This window comes from Chiloscyllium punctatum, chromosome 3 (genome assembly GCF_047496795.1).
Source record: "Chiloscyllium punctatum isolate Juve2018m chromosome 3, sChiPun1.3, whole genome shotgun sequence".
Taxonomy (NCBI): Eukaryota; Metazoa; Chordata; class Chondrichthyes; order Orectolobiformes; family Hemiscylliidae; genus Chiloscyllium; species Chiloscyllium punctatum.
The window spans coordinates 4529475-4545679 of NC_092741.1; the positions used below are offsets into that span (position 1 = coordinate 4529475).

At 50.6% G+C, this 16205-nt stretch overlaps 1 pseudogene; it reads left to right on the forward strand.

Annotated features, from left to right (window-relative positions):
* The first annotated feature begins 1667 nt into the window (after window positions 1-1667).
* LOC140453862 (MAM domain-containing glycosylphosphatidylinositol anchor protein 1-like) overlaps window positions 1668-16205 on the forward strand; it is a 90741-nt pseudogene continuing 76203 nt past the window's right edge.

Consider the following 16205-nt stretch of genomic DNA (forward strand, 5'->3'; position numbering starts at 1 on the left):
GTGGGTTTGGAAAGTACTGCCTAAGTAAATTTGGTGAATTTCTGACATGGGAAACGGCTTATATTTAATCTAGATTGCCTAGTTGGAGATTTCCCCTGGGGGAAACATCCACCCTGTCAAACCCCCTTAGGATCTTCTGTTGAAATAAGATCATCTCTCATTCTTCTAACTTCCAATGAATATAGGCACAGCCTTCTCAACTTTATCTCAGTAGACATCCCTTCATCCCTGAATCAACCTTCTTTGAATTGCTTCCAAGGACTGTATTCGGTACTGCAGGTGTATGCTCACCAACGCCCTGTACAGTTGTAGCAAGGCTCTCATTATCCATTTCCCATGCAATCAAAACCAACATTCCATTTGCCTTCCTCAATTGCTCCTGTTCCTGCATGGTGTTTTTGTGAATTACATACCAGGACGGCTAGAACTCTGTATGCTGCTATATTCTGCAGTCTCTCTATTTCAACAATCTCCTGCTTTTATGTTTTTTTTCCTACCCCATATGAGGGAAACCTCATATTATCCTCCCATCAGCCAGACACTTGCCCACTCATTTAAGATGTCTATATTTCTTTGTACGCCCTATGTGTCATACAGATGTACAGCACAGAAACCTATCCTTCGGTCCAACTCGTCCATGCTGACCAGATATCCAAAATTAATCTAGTCCCGTTTGACAGTATTTGGCCCATATCCCTCTAAACCCTTCCTATTCATATACCCATCCATATGCCTTTTAAATGCTGTAATTGTACCAACTGCCATCACTTCCTTTGGCAGCTCATTCCATACACATACCACCCTCTGTGTGAAACAGTTGCCCCTTAGGTCTCTTTTATATCTTTCCCCTCTCACCCTAAATCTATGCCCTCTAGATCAGGACTTCCCCCACCCCAAGGAAAAGACCTTGTCTATTTATCCTATCCATGCCCCTCATGATTTTATAAACCCCTTTAAGGTCACCCCTCAGTCTACAACACTCCAGGGAAAACAGCCCCAGCCTGTTCAGCCTCTCCCTATAGCTCAAACCCTCCAACTCTGGTAACAACCTTGTAAATCCTTTCTGAACCCTTTCAAGTTTCACAACATCTTTCCTATATTAGGGAGACCAGAATTGCGCACAGTATTCCAATAGTGGCCAAACCAATGTTCTGTACAGTCACAACGCAACTTCCCAACTCCTGTACTCAATGCACTGACCAATAAAGGCAAGCATACCTAATACCTTCACTATCCTATCTATCTATGACTCAATTTTCAAGGAACTATGAACCCTCACTCCAAGGTCTCTTTGTTCAGCAACACTCCCTAGGACCTTACCATGAAGGGTATAAGTCCCTGATTTGCCTTTTCAAAATGCATCACCTCACCTTCTCAACTTACTATTTGTCAGAATATGAACTGGACTATCCATATAAATACTGTGGTTTCAAAAGCAAGTCAGAGGCTAGAAATCCTGCAGTGAGTAACTCGCTTCCTGACTCCACACTTGCCTGGATGGTTGCAGATACAACAACATTCAAGGAACTTGACACCACATCCACAAACATCCACTCCCTCCCCCATCGACGCTCAGTAGCAGCCGTGTGTACTATCCACAAGATGCACTACAGAAATTCACCAAAGATCCTCAGACAGCACTTTCCAAACCCACGACCACTTTCACCCAAAAGGACAAGGGCAGCAGATACATGGGAACATCACCCCCTGCAGGTTCCCCTCCAAGCCACTTATTATCCTCACTTGGAAATATATCGGCATTTCTTCAGTGTCACTGGGTCACTAACGTTGTGGGTGTACTTAGCCCAACCCAAGATTGCAACCAATAAAGGTGAATGGACAATAACTACTGGTGCAGTCAGCAATGCCCATGTCATGAGTGGATAAACAGCTTGCTTTTCTATGTGTCTTGGTCCTGTCAACAAATGTAGTTATGGTACAAATTGCATTTGAGAAATTTAAGATGTTTTTCAGGTTGGAACTAGGTAGAGTCATAGGGTCATACAGCACAGAGTCAAACTGGTCTATTCTGACCAGAATGTCCATCCACTCTAACCCCATTTCCCTGCACTTGGCCCAATCTTATGAATCCTTCCCTATCCGTGTATTTGTATAAATGCCTTTTAAATGTTGTTAATGTACCCGCCTCACCCACATCCACTGGCAGCTCATTCCATATGTGCACCACCCTCTGGGTTAAAAAGTTGCCCCTCAGGTTCCCTTTTATTCTTTCCCCTCGAACCTTAAACTGATGCCCTCTAGTCCTCGATTCCCCAACCCTGGGAAACAGACTGGGTGCATTCACCCGTCCAGCCTCTCGTTATCTTATACAGCCCTATAGGGTCCCTCCTCAGTCTCCTACACTCTAAGGAAAAAAAATCCTAGCTTGTCCAACCTCTCTCTATAACTCAGACCATTGAGTCCTGGCATCATCCTGGTAAATTTCTTCTGTACTCTTTCCAGTTTAACAACATCCTTCCTGTAGCAAGGTGACCAAATCTGAACACAATACTCCAAGTGCATCCTCACCAACATCCTGTACAACTGCAACATAACTTCCCAACTTCTATACTCGATGCCCTGACTGTTGAAGGCCAGTGTGCCCAAAGCCACCTTCACGGCCCTGTCTACCTGGGAACTCCCAGGTCCCTCTGTTCCACTGCACTCCTTAAGGATCTACCATTCACCATGAAACTCCTACCTTGACGACTTCCCAAAATGCAAGACCTCCCTCTTATTGATATTAAACTCTATTTGCCATGTCTCAGCCCACTTCCCAGCTGATCAAGGTCCTGCTGCAATTTCTGATCATCTTCCTCACTCTCCATGATTCTGGATGTTTTAGTGTCATCTGTAAACTTACTAATCAAGCCTTGGACATTCTCATCCAAATCTTTGATATCGATAACAAACAGTAATGGGCCCAGCACGACCCCTGAGGCACTCCCATTAGTCACAGGCCTCCAGTCCAACAAGCATCCTTCCACGATTACCCTCTGCATCCCACCATCAAACCAATTGTGTATCCAATTTGTCGGCTCCCCCTAGATTCCATGGATCTAACCTTTCAGAGCAACCTACCATGTAATTGGATAGGTTTGAGGAACCAGTGTTAGACTATAGGTGCAGGAGCAGGCCATTCAGCCCTTCGAGTTGTAATTTCACAAAACATTGATAAGGTACCATCTGAAGGGTTAGTTTCTGAAGTCCTGCTGATGAGATGGGGTAATATAGGAATATGGATTGAGAATTTGTTAACAGGCACAAAGCAGACAGTGGAAGTGAACGGGATATGCTCAGGTTAGCATTTTGCATTTTACGGGATACTGCGCTGATCAGTACCCAGGCCTCATCTATTTACCTGCTCAGTAACAAAGGGTGGGGGAAGGGATTGTGTGTCCTTGTGGTGACTTTTGCTGCAAATATAAAGCTAGATGAGAAATATGGAACATTGTTAGTTGCTATAAAGGGTTATCAGGAGCTTAAATGCATGACCATGAACATGGTCAATTGAATATGATCAGTACGAAAGGGGAAAGGCAGGTTCTGTTTCCATGGTGAGAGTCTGGAAAGCAGGAGGAAGATTGAGAGTGTTTGGAATCTTCTGTCCTGTTCCAGTACTGAATCATTTAAGGACGAGATCAATTAATCAACAGATTTTTTTGATGCTAACGAATATGGAAATGAGTAGAAAACAGGGCATAACCTTTTTAAAGGAAGAGACTTGAAGGAGTGAATGATTTATTCTTATTCCTTCGGATCTTATTCCTGTCCCTGGCAAGTGTCTGAGGCAGACCCTGCCTTGGCCAAGCTGGTGTTGTATTTGAGCTTAAGATAAGCTTTCACACCAAGGCCAGGACAGAATTAGCGGGAACAGTCTGTGAACAGGCAACTCTGTGATAGGGAGGTCACCTGAGAGAATGTACTTCAGGCTCAACTAAATGTTACTCCTACATTTTGACTGAAAAGTTATTCTTAGAATCTTGACATTGAACGTATGCTGTATATGTTTGTGCCAGGGTTACAGGAATTGCTATATGGAGCTTCGTGTACTGAATTAGCCAAGTAGGAAGCTTGAAGAACACAGCAAGGCAGGCAGCATCAGGAGGTGGAGAAGGCAATGTATCGGGTATAACCCTTCAGGACTGGGGGTAGGGGTAGCGGGGGCTACAGATAAAGAGACTCTCTCTCTGCTGGAGGTGCTGGTTGAATGCTGCCTGTCTGTTGTTTTTTCCCTGTCAGAGCCTGATCTGCTGTGTTTTTCCAGCACCACACTCTTGACTCTGATCTCCACCATCTGGAGTCCTCACTTTCTCCGAGAGTGCATGTTGTATTGTGTCTGTAAAACGGTCGTTCGTCTTGGTTCTCTGTGACTGCCTCAAACTGAGCATCGGAGCTTTCACATTCAGTCTCTCTCTTACTCCCTCTCGCTGCTTCAGCTCTCTGCTAGCTGGGTACAGAAACCTTCCTGACAGTATACTCCCCATCCCCTCCCTTTCCTCCCCATCACCGTTCCCCATACCCCTCACCATCCCCCCTCTTCCCCCTCCCCCTTTCTCCCCATCCCTTTCCACTCCTCCCTTTCTTACCCTCCCCTCCCAGTCAGTGTTTCCGTGTTGTTTTTGGAAATCTGCTGTCAACAGCAATTAAACTGGGCTGCGGAACATTCCAGAAGATGGGAAGTGTTGTCTGCAGTGCGGAGAATTGGTTGCTGTCTTACACAAAGAGACTGCAGAGCAGTGTACCGTGGTTTAATCCAGCCTTCTGAATTTCACACCCAGGTACGGGGAACATGCAAACAAGTTTCTTGCTGCATTTCACCCTCTCCTTTTAGTTTTACATCTTTGAAAATTACTGATTAGAACCTGCAAACATTTGGGTCCAAATGTGAAAGTCAGTTGTGTTTTCCCCAGATGCTCATCGTTATTTATGTTCAATGTTGAAATTGTCTCAGTTTGGGATTGTGATGACAATGTGACAGCACAGATTGGTCTGGGATCGAGTGGATACGTGCTCACATTTAGAAGTATTGGTGAAATGTGAGCTAGTTGTGATAGACAGGTTCAGAGAGTGGTTAATAAAGCATTTTTAAATTTATTCTTTCGTGGGAGAGGTGCATCGGTACCAAGTATAAATAGACAAAGTCTCTTCCTTGGGGTCGGGGAGTCCAGAACTAGAGGGCATAGGTTTAGGGTGAGAGGGGACAGATATAAAAGAGACCTAAGGGGCAACTTTTTCACACAGAGGGTGGTACGTGTATGGAATGAGCTGCCAGAGGATGTGGTGGAGACTGGTACAACTGCAACATTTAAGAGGCATTTGGATGAGTTTGGAGGGATATGGGCCGGGTGTGGGCAGGTGGGACTAGATTGGGTTGGGATATCTGGTCGGCATGGACAGGTTGGACCGAAGCGGCTGTTTCCGTGCTGTACATCTCTATGAATCTAAGCCCACCATTTTGTGTATTGCCCATCCCTATTTACCCAGGTGGTAGTCCAGTGCCACCACATTGCTGGGGGTTGAGAATCATTTCTGTAGCGCAGACCAGGTAGGAATGGTAAAAACAATGACTGCAGATGCTGGAAACCTGATTCCTGATGAAGGGCTTTTGCCCGACACGTCGATTTTGAAGCTACTTGGATGCTGCCTGAACTGCTGTGCTCTTCCAGCACCACTAATCCAGGTAGGAATGGTAGTTTTCTTCCCTAAAGAACATTAGTGAACCAGATGGGTTTGTACAAAAGGAAAACAGCATCCTAGGCTTTATTAACAAGGAAATAAAGTATAAAAGGACAGCAATTATATGCAATGTGATTAAAACACTGGCTCAGCTGTAGCTAGTGCATTGCATCCAGCCTAGGAACCACATCTTGTAAAGGTTGTGAAAGCTTTCTAAAGCAGACAAAGGATTGACGGGAATGGTTCCAGTGTGAAGAGCTTCACTTCCAGAGGCTGGAGAAGCTGGCTGTGTTCTCCTTAGAGGGAGGGATGTTGGCAAGAAATTTGATTGAGGTGCTCAAAATCATGAGGGGTGTGGTTGGTGTAGACCGGCAAAACTTGTTCCCATTGAGAAACAAAGAACACAGGTTTAAGCTGATTGGAAAAGAACAGTGGTGACACTGTGTAACTGTTTCACACAGTGAATGGGTAAGACCCAGAATGCACTGCCAGGAGTGTGGTGAAGGTACATTCAAAAAGGAATTGGATAGATTCAGAGATGTACAGCCCAGAAACAAACCCTTCGGTCCAACCTGTCCATGCTGACCAGATAACCAAACTCGATCTAGTCCCACCTGCCAACACCCGGCCCATATCCCTCCAAATCCATCCTATTCATATACCCATCCAAATTCCATTTAATTGCTGTAATTGTACCAGCCTCCACCACTTCCTCTGGCAGCTCTTTCCATACGCGTACCACCCTCTGCATGAAAAGGTTACCCCTTAGGTCTCTTTTATCTTTTCCCCCCTCACCCTAAACCTATGCCCTCTAGTTCTGGACTCCCCCACCCCAGAGAAAAGACTTTGTCTATTTATCTTACCAGTGTCCCTCATGATTTTTTAAATCTCTATAAAATCCTCAGCCTCTGATGCTCTCAATGTTCAGCCTGTCCCCATAGCTTACACCCTGGCAACATCCTTGTAAATCTTTTCTGAACCCTTTCAAGTTTCACACCGTCCTTCCGATAGGAAGGAGACTAGAATTGCACACAATATTCCAACAGTGGCCTAACCAATGTCCTGTACAGCCGCAACATGACCTCCCAACTCCTGTACTCAATACTCTGACCAATAAAGGAAAGCATGCCAACTTGACCTCCCAACTCCTGTATTGGTTGCACTGACTAATAAAAGCAAACAGACCCAGCGCCGCCTTCACTATCCTATCTATTTGGGACTTTGTTTTCAAGGAGCTATGAACCTGCACTCCAAGGTCTCTTTGTTCAGCAACACTCCCTAGGACCTTACCATTAAGTGTAGAAGTCCTGCTAAGATTTGCTTTCCCGAAATGCAGCACCTCGCATTTATCTGAATTAAACTCCATCTGCCACTTCTCAGCCCATTGGCCCATCTGGTCCAGATCCTGTTGTAATCTGAGATAACTGTCCACTACACCTCCAAGTTTGGTGTCATCTGCCAACTTCCTAACCAAACCTCCTACTTTATTATTATGTTGTTATTGGATAGTAATTAGGGTAGGCAATGGCCTCATGGAATGATTGCTGGACTGTTAATCCTGGGCTCCCAGGTTCGAATCCTACCACAGCCGATGGTGCAATTTGAATTCAATAAAAAAATCTGGGCTCAAGAGTCTTATGATGACCATGAATCTATTGTTGATTGTTGGAAAATCCCATCTGGGCCACTAATGTCCTTTAGGGAAGGAAACCACCATCCCCACCAGGCCTGGCCTAAATGTGACTCCAGACCCACAGCAACGTGGTTGGCTCTTTACTGTCCTCTGGACAATTAGGGATAGGTAATAAATGTTAAACTAGCCAGTGACTGCCTCATCCCCGAATGAATAATCTGAAAAAAGGACAAAGGCAGTGGTACAAGCTGGATGGTGTCCTAACTAACTGGCTCACTCTTCTGGAAGCTGAGCACAATATTCCCAGAGGCTTCACAGGTGTGAGAAACCTCAGTTAATCTGTCCAAATTCCCCCCCCCCCCCCAGGTTAGCTGACCGATGAATTTACGTTAAAAGCGAATACTCACCCGGATTTTGCATGAACAAATACGCTTTAACCAAAGGCAATGATGAAATATAAATTGTTAACATATAACTCTACGGCTTAAAGTCTATCCTTTCTTTAAAACCCCCTCCCAAACAGACAGATGTGAACATTAAGGGTGGGAAAGACAATGAAGGGTTCAGGGAAAGACTGCAATAAGACCAGCTGTGACCACAGGATTCACTGAGCTGTTTCTTTCTCATCCTTTCCCAATTGCTTTTTGGTTCTTTATTTTTGACCCACTTGTGGTTGCACACACACTGGTGGAGTCTTACATTGAGAAAGGAGCTCTTCACTGTCTACTACAAAGGTGTTCCATTCTCCCTGCACCACCAGACCTGCAGAGAGAGGAGAGAATAGACAGTGAGCTGTCACTAAAGACTTTCTGCTCCCTCCACACACACCCAGCGAGACAGACAGGAGAGAGATTTTTTTCTGATGTCTTCTGGTTGCAGGCTGGGTGATTCCCCACACAGACCATGACCCCCTGGTCAGGAGCCAGTCATGACATTGTTCTTAAGGGGGCGGGGGGAGTGACACGGTCAGGGGGAGTGCGACATGGTCAGGGGGAGGGGGCGGGGGGAGTGACACGGTCAGGGGGATGGGGGGTGTGGTGATGCATTCTCAGGAATGGAGTGCCACAAGGATCGGCGCTGGGCCCTCTACTTTTCATCATTTACATAAATAATTTGGATGCGAGCATAAGAGGTACAGTTAGTAAGTTTGCAGATGTCACTAAAATTGGAGGTGTAGTGGACACTGAAGAAGGTTACCTCAGATTACAACAGGATCTTGACCAGATGGGCCAGCAGGCTGAGAAGTGGCAGATGGAGTTTAATTCAAATAAATGCGAGGTGCTGCATTTTGGGAAAGCAAATCTTAGCAGGACTTATACACTTAATGGTAAGGTCCTCGGGAGTGTTGCTGAACAAAGAGACCTTGGAGTGCAGGTTCATAGCTCCTTGAAAGTGGAGTCGCAGGTAGATAGAATAGTGAAGAAGGTGTTTGGTATGCTTTCCTTTATTGGTCAGAGTATTGAGTACAGGAGTTGGGAGGTCATGTTGCGGCTGTACAGGACATTGATTAGGCCACTGTTGGAATATTGCATGCAATTCTGGTCTCCTTCCTATCAAAAAGATGTTTTGAAACTTGAAAGGATTCAGAAAAGATTTATAAGGATGTTGAGCTACAGGTAGAGGCTGAACAGGCTGGGGCTGTTTTCCCTGGAGCGTTGGAGGCTGAGGGGTGACCTTATAGAGGTTTACAAAATTATGAGGGGCATAGATAGGGTAAATAGGCAAAGTCTTTTCCCTGGGGTGGGGGAGTCCAGAACTAGAGGGCATAGGTTTAGGGTGAGAGGGGAAAGATATAAAAGAGACCTAAGGGGCAACTTTTTCATGCAGAGGGTGGTATGTGTATGGAATGAGCTGCCAGAGGATGTGGTGGAGGCTGGTACAACTGCAACATTTAAAAGGCATTTGGATCGATACATGAATAGGAAGGGTTTGGAGGGATATGGGCCGGGTGCTGGCAGGTGGGACTAGATTGGGTTGGGATATCTGGTCGGTGTGGATGGGTTGGACCGAAGGGTCTGTTTCCATGCTGTACATCTCTATGACTCTAGGAATGGGAGTACAGAGGGTGGCTGAGGTAGTATGCTGGGTTGCCTTTGTGTCCTCAATCCCACTCTCCCATTCTGTCCCCTCCCCAGTCTCTCTGTGTCAGACTGTCTGCCGATGTGCTGTAATGATGATAGTGACCAGTGGGTTTTTCGCAGGACTCACTGTAATTCCCTGTTGAAGGGGCAGGCAGTGTGCTGTGAAATGCTGAGTGAGCTGCTTCTGGGCACACGCTGCCCTTTCCAGTCGCACCACCCACACAGCAGAAAGTCACTCTCAGCCTTGAATCGGTCCTATTCATACAACAACACAAAGATGCGTGTCTCAGGAGAGCAGCAGGCAAGCTGTTTGTGAACTCCCTCTCCTGATTAGAATATAGTATCACCATCAAGCAGTGAGAGAAGGTGGGTCTCTGTCTCTGCTGTATCCCCAACCACCCCCATCTCTGTGTCTGTGTTCGCTTTGTCTCTGTCTCTTGTGCTGTCTCCTGCATGTCATCCTCTGACACACTCTCTGTTTCTCTCTGCATGGCTGGCTCTCTGTCTCTACCTTATTGAGACGATCTTGTTCTCTCTCATGTCGTTTCTGTGTGTGCGTGTTTGTCTCTGCATGTCTGTCTGTCTCTCTCTTTGTCAGTCTCTCTCCTCACTTTGTGCATGTCTTTCCCCTGCACTCTGAGCATGAGTGCCTGTGTGTGTGAGTTTGTCTGTTTGTCTCTGCCTGTGTCTAACTCTACTGTCTTCAACCTGTGCGTCTCCTCACTGTGTGTGTGTCTCTCTCTCTCTCTCTCTCTCTCTCTCTCTCTCCCCTCCTCACTGTGTGTGTGTCTCTGTCTCCTCACTGTGTGTGTGTGTGTGTGTGTGTCTTTTTGCAGACGATACAAAGATTGGTGGAGTTGTGGACAGTGAGGAGGGCTGTTTGCGGCTGCAAAGGGACTTAGATATGATGCAGAGCTGGGCTGAGGAGTGGCAGATGGAGTTCAACCCTGTCAAGTGTGAGGTTGTCCATTTTGGAAGGACAAATAAGAATGTGGAATACAGGGTTAACGGTAGGGTTCTTAGTCAGGTGGAGGAACAGAGGGATCTTGGGGTCTATGTTCCTAGATCTTTGAAAGTTGCCACTCAGGTGGATAGAGCTTGTAAGAAGGCCTATGGAGTATTATCGTTCATTAGCAGAGGAATTGAATTCAAGAGTCGTGAGGTGATGTTGCAGCTGTACAGGACTTTGGTTAGGCCACAGTTGGAGTACTATGTGCAGTTCTGGTCGCCTCACTTTAGGAAAGATGTGGAAGCTTTGGAGAGGGTGCAGAGGAGATTTACCAGGATGTTGCCTGGAATGGAGAGTAGGTCGTATGAGGATAGGTTGAGAGTGCTAGGCCTTTTCTCGTTGGAACGGCGAAGGATGAGGGGTGACTTGATAGAGGTTTATAAGATGATCAGGGGAATAGATAGAGAAGACAGTCAGAGACTTTTTCCCCGGGTACAACAGAGTGTTACAAGGGGACATAAATTTAAGGTGAAGGGTGGAAGGTATAGGGGAGATGTCAGGGGTAGGTTCTTTACCCAGAGAGTGGTGGGGGCATGGAATGCGCTGCCCGTGGGAGTGGCAGAGTCAGAATCATTGGCGACCTTTAAGCAGCAATTGGATAGGTACATGGATAGGTGCTTAAGCTAGGACAAATGTTCGGCACAACAACGTGGGCCGAAGGGCCTGTTATGTGCTGTATTGTTCTATGTGTGTCGAGTCTCCTCACTGTGTGTGTGTGTGTCTCCTCGTGTGTGTGTGTGTCTCCTCGTGTGTGTGTGTGTCTCCTCGTGTGTGTGTGTGTGTCTCCTCGTGTGTGTGTGTGTGTCTCCTCGTGTGTGTGTGTGTGTGTGTCTCCTCGTGTGTGTGTGTCTCCTCGTGTGTGTGTGTGTGTGTGTGTGTGTGTGTCTCCTCGCGTACGTGTGTGTGTGTGTCTCCTCGCGCGCGTGTGTGTGTGTCTCCTCGCGCGTGTGTGTGTGTGTGTCTCCTTGCGCGTGTGTGTGTGTGTCTCCTCGCGCGTGTGTGTGTGTGTGAATCCTCGCGCGTGTGTGTGTGTGTGTGTCTCCTCGCGCGTGTGTGTGTGTGTGTGTCTCCTCGCGCGTGTGTGTGTGTCTCCTCGCGTGTGTGTGTCTCCTCGCGTGTGTGTCTCCTCGCGTGTGTGTGTGTGTGTGTGTGTGTCTCCTCGCGTGTGTGTGTGTGTGTGTGTGTGTCTCCTCGCGTGTGTGTGTGTGTCTCCTCGCGTGTGTGTGTGTGTCTCCTCGCGTGTGTGTGTGTGTCTCCTCGCGTGTGTGTGTGTGTCTCCTCGCGTGTGTGTGTGTGTGTCTCCTCGCGTGTGTGTGTGTGTGTCTCCTCGCGTGTGTGTGTGTGTGTCTCCTCGCGCGTGTGTGTGTGTGTCTCCTCGCGCGTGTGTGTGTGTGTCTCCTCGCGTGTGTGTGTGTCTCCTCGCGTGTGTGTGTGTCTCCTCGCGTGTGTGTGTGTGTCTCCTCGCGCGTGTGTGTGTGTGTGTGTGTGTCTCCTCGCGTGTGTGCGTGTGTGTCTCCTCGCGTGTGTGCGTGTGTGTCTCCTCGCGCGTGTGCGTGTGTGTCTCCTCGCGCGTGTGCGTGTGTGTCTCCTCGCGCGTGTGCGTGTGTGTCTCCTCGCGCGTGTGCGTGTGTGTCTCCTCGCGCGTGTGCGTGTGTGTCTCCTCGCGCGTGTGCGTGTGTGTCTCCTCGCGCGTGTGCGTGTGTGTCTCCTCGCGCGTGTGCGTGTGTGTCTCCTCGCGCGTGTGTGTCTCCTCGCGCGTGTGTGTCTCCTCGCGCGTGTGTGTGTCTCCTCGCGCGTGTGTGTGTCTCCTCGCGCGTGTGTGTGTCTCCTCGCGTGTGTGTGTGTCTCCTCGCGTGTGTGTGTGTGTCTCCTCGCGCGTGTGTGTGTGTGTGTCTCCTCGCGCGTGTGTGTGTGTGTGTGTCTCCTCGTGCGTGTGTGTCTCGCGCGTGTGCGTGTGTGTCTCCTCGCGCGTGTGCGTGTGTGTCTCCTCGCGCGTGTGCGTGTGTGTCTCCTCGCGCGTGTGCGTGTGTGTCTCCTCGCGCGTGTGTGTGTGTGTGTGTCTCCTCGCGCGTGTGTGTGTGTCTCCTCGTGCGTGTGTGTGTGTCTCCTCGCGCGTGTGTGTGTGTGTCTCCTCGAGCGTGTGTGTGTGTCTCTCCTCGCGCGTGTGTGTGTGTCTCTCCTCGCGCGTGTGTGTGTGTCTCTCCTCGCGCGTGTGTGTGTGTCTCTCCTCGCGCGTGTGTGTGTGTGTGTCTCCTCGCGCGTGTGTGTGTGTGTCTCCTCGCGCGTGTGTTTGTGTGTCTCCTCGCGCGTGTGTGTGTGTGTCTCCTCGCGCGTGTGTGTGTGTGTCTCCTCGCGCGTGTGTGTGTCTCCTCGCGCGTGTGTGTGTCTCCTCGCGCGTGTGTGTGTGTGTCTCCTCGCGCGTGTGTGTGTGTGTCTCCTCGCGTGTGTGTGTGTGTCTCCTCGCGTGTGTGTGTGTGTCTCCTCGCGTGTGTGTGTGTGTCTCCTCGCGTGTGTGTGTGTGTCTCCTCGCGTGTGTGTGTGTGTCTCCTCGCGTGTGTGTGTGTGTGTGTGTCTCCTCGCGTGTGTGTCTCCTCGCGTGTGTGTGTGTGTCTCCTCGCGTGTGTGTGTGTGTCTCCTCGCGTGTGTGTGTGTGTGTGTCTCCTCGCGTGCGTGTGTGTGTGTCTCCTCGCGTGTGTGTGTGTCTCCTCGCGTGTGTGTGTGTCTCCTCGCGTGTGTGTGTGTCTCCTCGCGTGTGTGTGTCTCCTCGCGTGTGTGTGTCTCCTCGCGTGTGTGTGTCTCCTCGCGTGTGTGTGTCTCCTCGCGTGTGTGTGTCTCCTCGCGTGTGTGTGTCTCCTCGCGTGTGTGTGTCTCCTCGCGTGTGTGTGTCTCCTCGCGTGTGTGTGTCTCCTCGCGAGTGTGTGTCTCCTCGCGAGTGTGTGTCTCCTCGCGAGTGTGTGTCTCCTCGCGTGTGTGTGTCTCCTCGCGTGTGTGTGTCTCCTCGCGTGTGTGTGTCTCCTCGCGTGTGTGTGTCTCCTCGCGTGTGTGTGTCTCCTCGCGTGTGTGTGTCTCCTCGCGTGTGTGTGTCTCCTCGCGTGTGTGTGTCTCCTCGCGTGTGTGTGTCTCCTCGCGTGTGTGTGTCTCCTCGCGTGTGTGTGTCTCCTCGCGTGTGTGTGTCTCCTCGCGTGTGTGTGTCTCCTCGCGTGTGTGTGTCTCCTCGCGTGTGTGTCTCCTCGCGTGTGTGTGTCTCCTCGCGTGTGTGTGTCTCCTCGCGTGTGTGTGTCTCCTCGCGTGTGTGTGTCTCCTCGCGTGTGTGTGTCTCCTCGCGTGTGTGTGTCTCCTCGCGTGTGTGTGTCTCCTCGCGTGTGTGTGTCTCCTCGCGTGTGTGTGTCTCCTCGCGTGTGTGTGTCTCCTCGCGTGTGTGTGTCTCCTCGCGTGTGTGTGTCTCCTCGCGTGTGTGTGTCTCCTCACGTGTGTGTGTGTCTCCTCACGTGTGTGTGTGTCTCCTCACGTGTGTGTGTCTCCTCACGTGTGTGTGTCTCCTCACGTGTGTGTGTCTCCTCACGTGTGTGTGTCTCCTCACGTGTGTGTGTCTCCTCACGTGTGTGTGTCTCCTCACGTGTGTGTGTCTCCTCACGTGTGTGTGTCTCCTCACGTGTGTGTGTCTCCTCACGTGTGTGTGTCTCCTCACGTGTGTGTGTCTCCTCACGTGTGTGTGTCTCCTCACGTGTGTGTGTCTCCTCACGTGTGTGTGTCTCCTCACGTGTGTGTGTCTCCTCACGTGTGTGTGTCTCCTCACGTGTGTGTGTCTCCTCACGTGTGTGTGTCTCCTCACGTGTGTGTGTCTCCTCACGTGTGTGTGTCTCCTCACGTGTGTGTGTCTCCTCACGTGTGTGTGTCTCCTCACGTGTGTGTGTCTCCTCACGTGTGTGTGTCTCCTCACGTGTGTGTGTCTCCTCACGTGTGTGTGTCTCCTCACGTGTGTGTGTCTCCTCACGTGTGTGTGTCTCCTCACGTGTGTGTGTCTCCTCACGTGTGTGTGTCTCCTCACGTGTGTGTGTCTCCTCACGTGTGTGTGTCTCCTCACGTGTGTGTGTCTCCTCACGTGTGTGTGTCTCCTCACGTGTGTGTGTCTCCTCACGTGTGTGTGTCTCCTCACGTGTGTGTGTCTCCTCACGTGTGTGTGTCTCCTCACGTGTGTGTGTCTCCTCACGTGTGTGTCTCCTCACGTGTGTGTGTCTCCTCACGTGTGTGTGTCTCCTCGTGTGTGTGTCTCCTCGCGTGTGTGTCTCCTCGCGTGTGTGTCTCCTCGCGTGTGTGTCTCCTCGCGTGTGTGTGTCTCGTCGCGTGTGTGTGTCTCGTCGCGTGTGTGTGTCTCGTCGCGTGTGTGTGTCTCGTCGCGTGTGTGTGTCTCGTCGCGTGTGTGTGTCTCGTCGCGTGTGTGTGTCTCGTCGCGTGTGTGTGTCTCGTCGCGTGTGTGTGTCTCTCGTCGCGTGTGTGTGTCTCCTCGCGTGTGTGTGTCTCCTCGCGTGTGTGTGTCTCCTCGCGTGTGTGTGTCTCGTCGCGTGTGTGTGTCTCGTCGCGTGTGTGTGTCTCGTCGCGTGTGTGTGTCTCCTCGCGTGTGTGTGTCTCGTCGCGTGTGTGTGTCTCGTCGCGTGTGTGTGTCTCGTCGCGTGTGTGTGTCTCGTCGCGTGTGTGTGTCTCCTCGCGTGTGTGTGTCTCGTCGCGTGTGTGTGTCTCGTCGCGTGTGTGTGTCTCGTCGCGTGTGTGTGTCTCGTCGCGTGTGTGTGTCTCGTCGCGTGTGTGTGTCTCGTCGCGTGTGTGTGTCTCGTCGCGTGTGTGTGTCTCGTCGCGTGTGTGTGTCTCGTCGCGTGTGTGTGTCTCGTCGCGTGTGTGTGTCTCCTCGCGTGTGTGTGTCTCCTCGCGTGTGTGTGTCTCCTCGCGTGTGTGTGTCTCCTCGCGTGTGTGTGTCTCCTCGCGTGTGTGTGTCTCCTCGCGCGTGTGTGTGTCTCCTCGCGTGTGTGTGTGTGTGTCTCCTCGCGTGTGTGTGTGTGTGTCTCCTCGCGCGCGTGTGTGTGTGTGTGTCTCCTCGCGCGCGTGTGTGTGTGTGTGTCTCCTCGCGCGCGTGTGTGTGTGTGTGTCTCCTCGCGCGTGTGTGTGTGTGTGTCTCCTCGCGCGTGTGTGTGTGTCTCCTCGCGCGTGTGTGTGTGTGTGTCTCCTCGCGCGTGTGTGTGTGTCTCCTCGCGCGTGTGTGTGTGTGTGTCTCCTCGCGCGTGTGTGTGTGTCTCCTCGCGTGTGTGTGTGTGTGTGTCTCCTCGCGCGCGTGTGTGTGTGTGTGTCTCCTCGCGCGCGTGTGTGTGTGTGTGTCTCCTCGCGCGCGTGTGTGTGTGTGTGTCTCCTCGCGCGCGTGTGTGTGTGTGTGTCTCCTCGCGTGTGTGTGGGTGTGTGTGTCTCCTCGCGTGTGTGTGTGTGTGTGTGTGTCTCCTCGCGTGTGTGTGTCTCCTCGCGTGTGTGTGTGTGTCTCCTCGCGTGTGTGTGTGTGTCTCCTCGCGCGTGTGTGTGTGTGTGTCTCCTCGCGCGTGTGTGTGTGTCTCCTCGCGCGTGTGTGTGTGTGTGTCTCCTCGCGCGTGTGTGTGTGTGTCTCCTCGCGCGTGTGTGTGTCTCCTCGCATGTGTGTGTGTGTCTCCTCGCGTGTGTGTGTGTGTGTGTCTCCTCGCGCGCGTGTGTGTGTGTGTGTGTCTCCTCGCGCGCGTGTGTGTGTGTGTGTCTCCTCGCGCGCGTGTGTGTGTGTGTGTCTCCTCGCGCG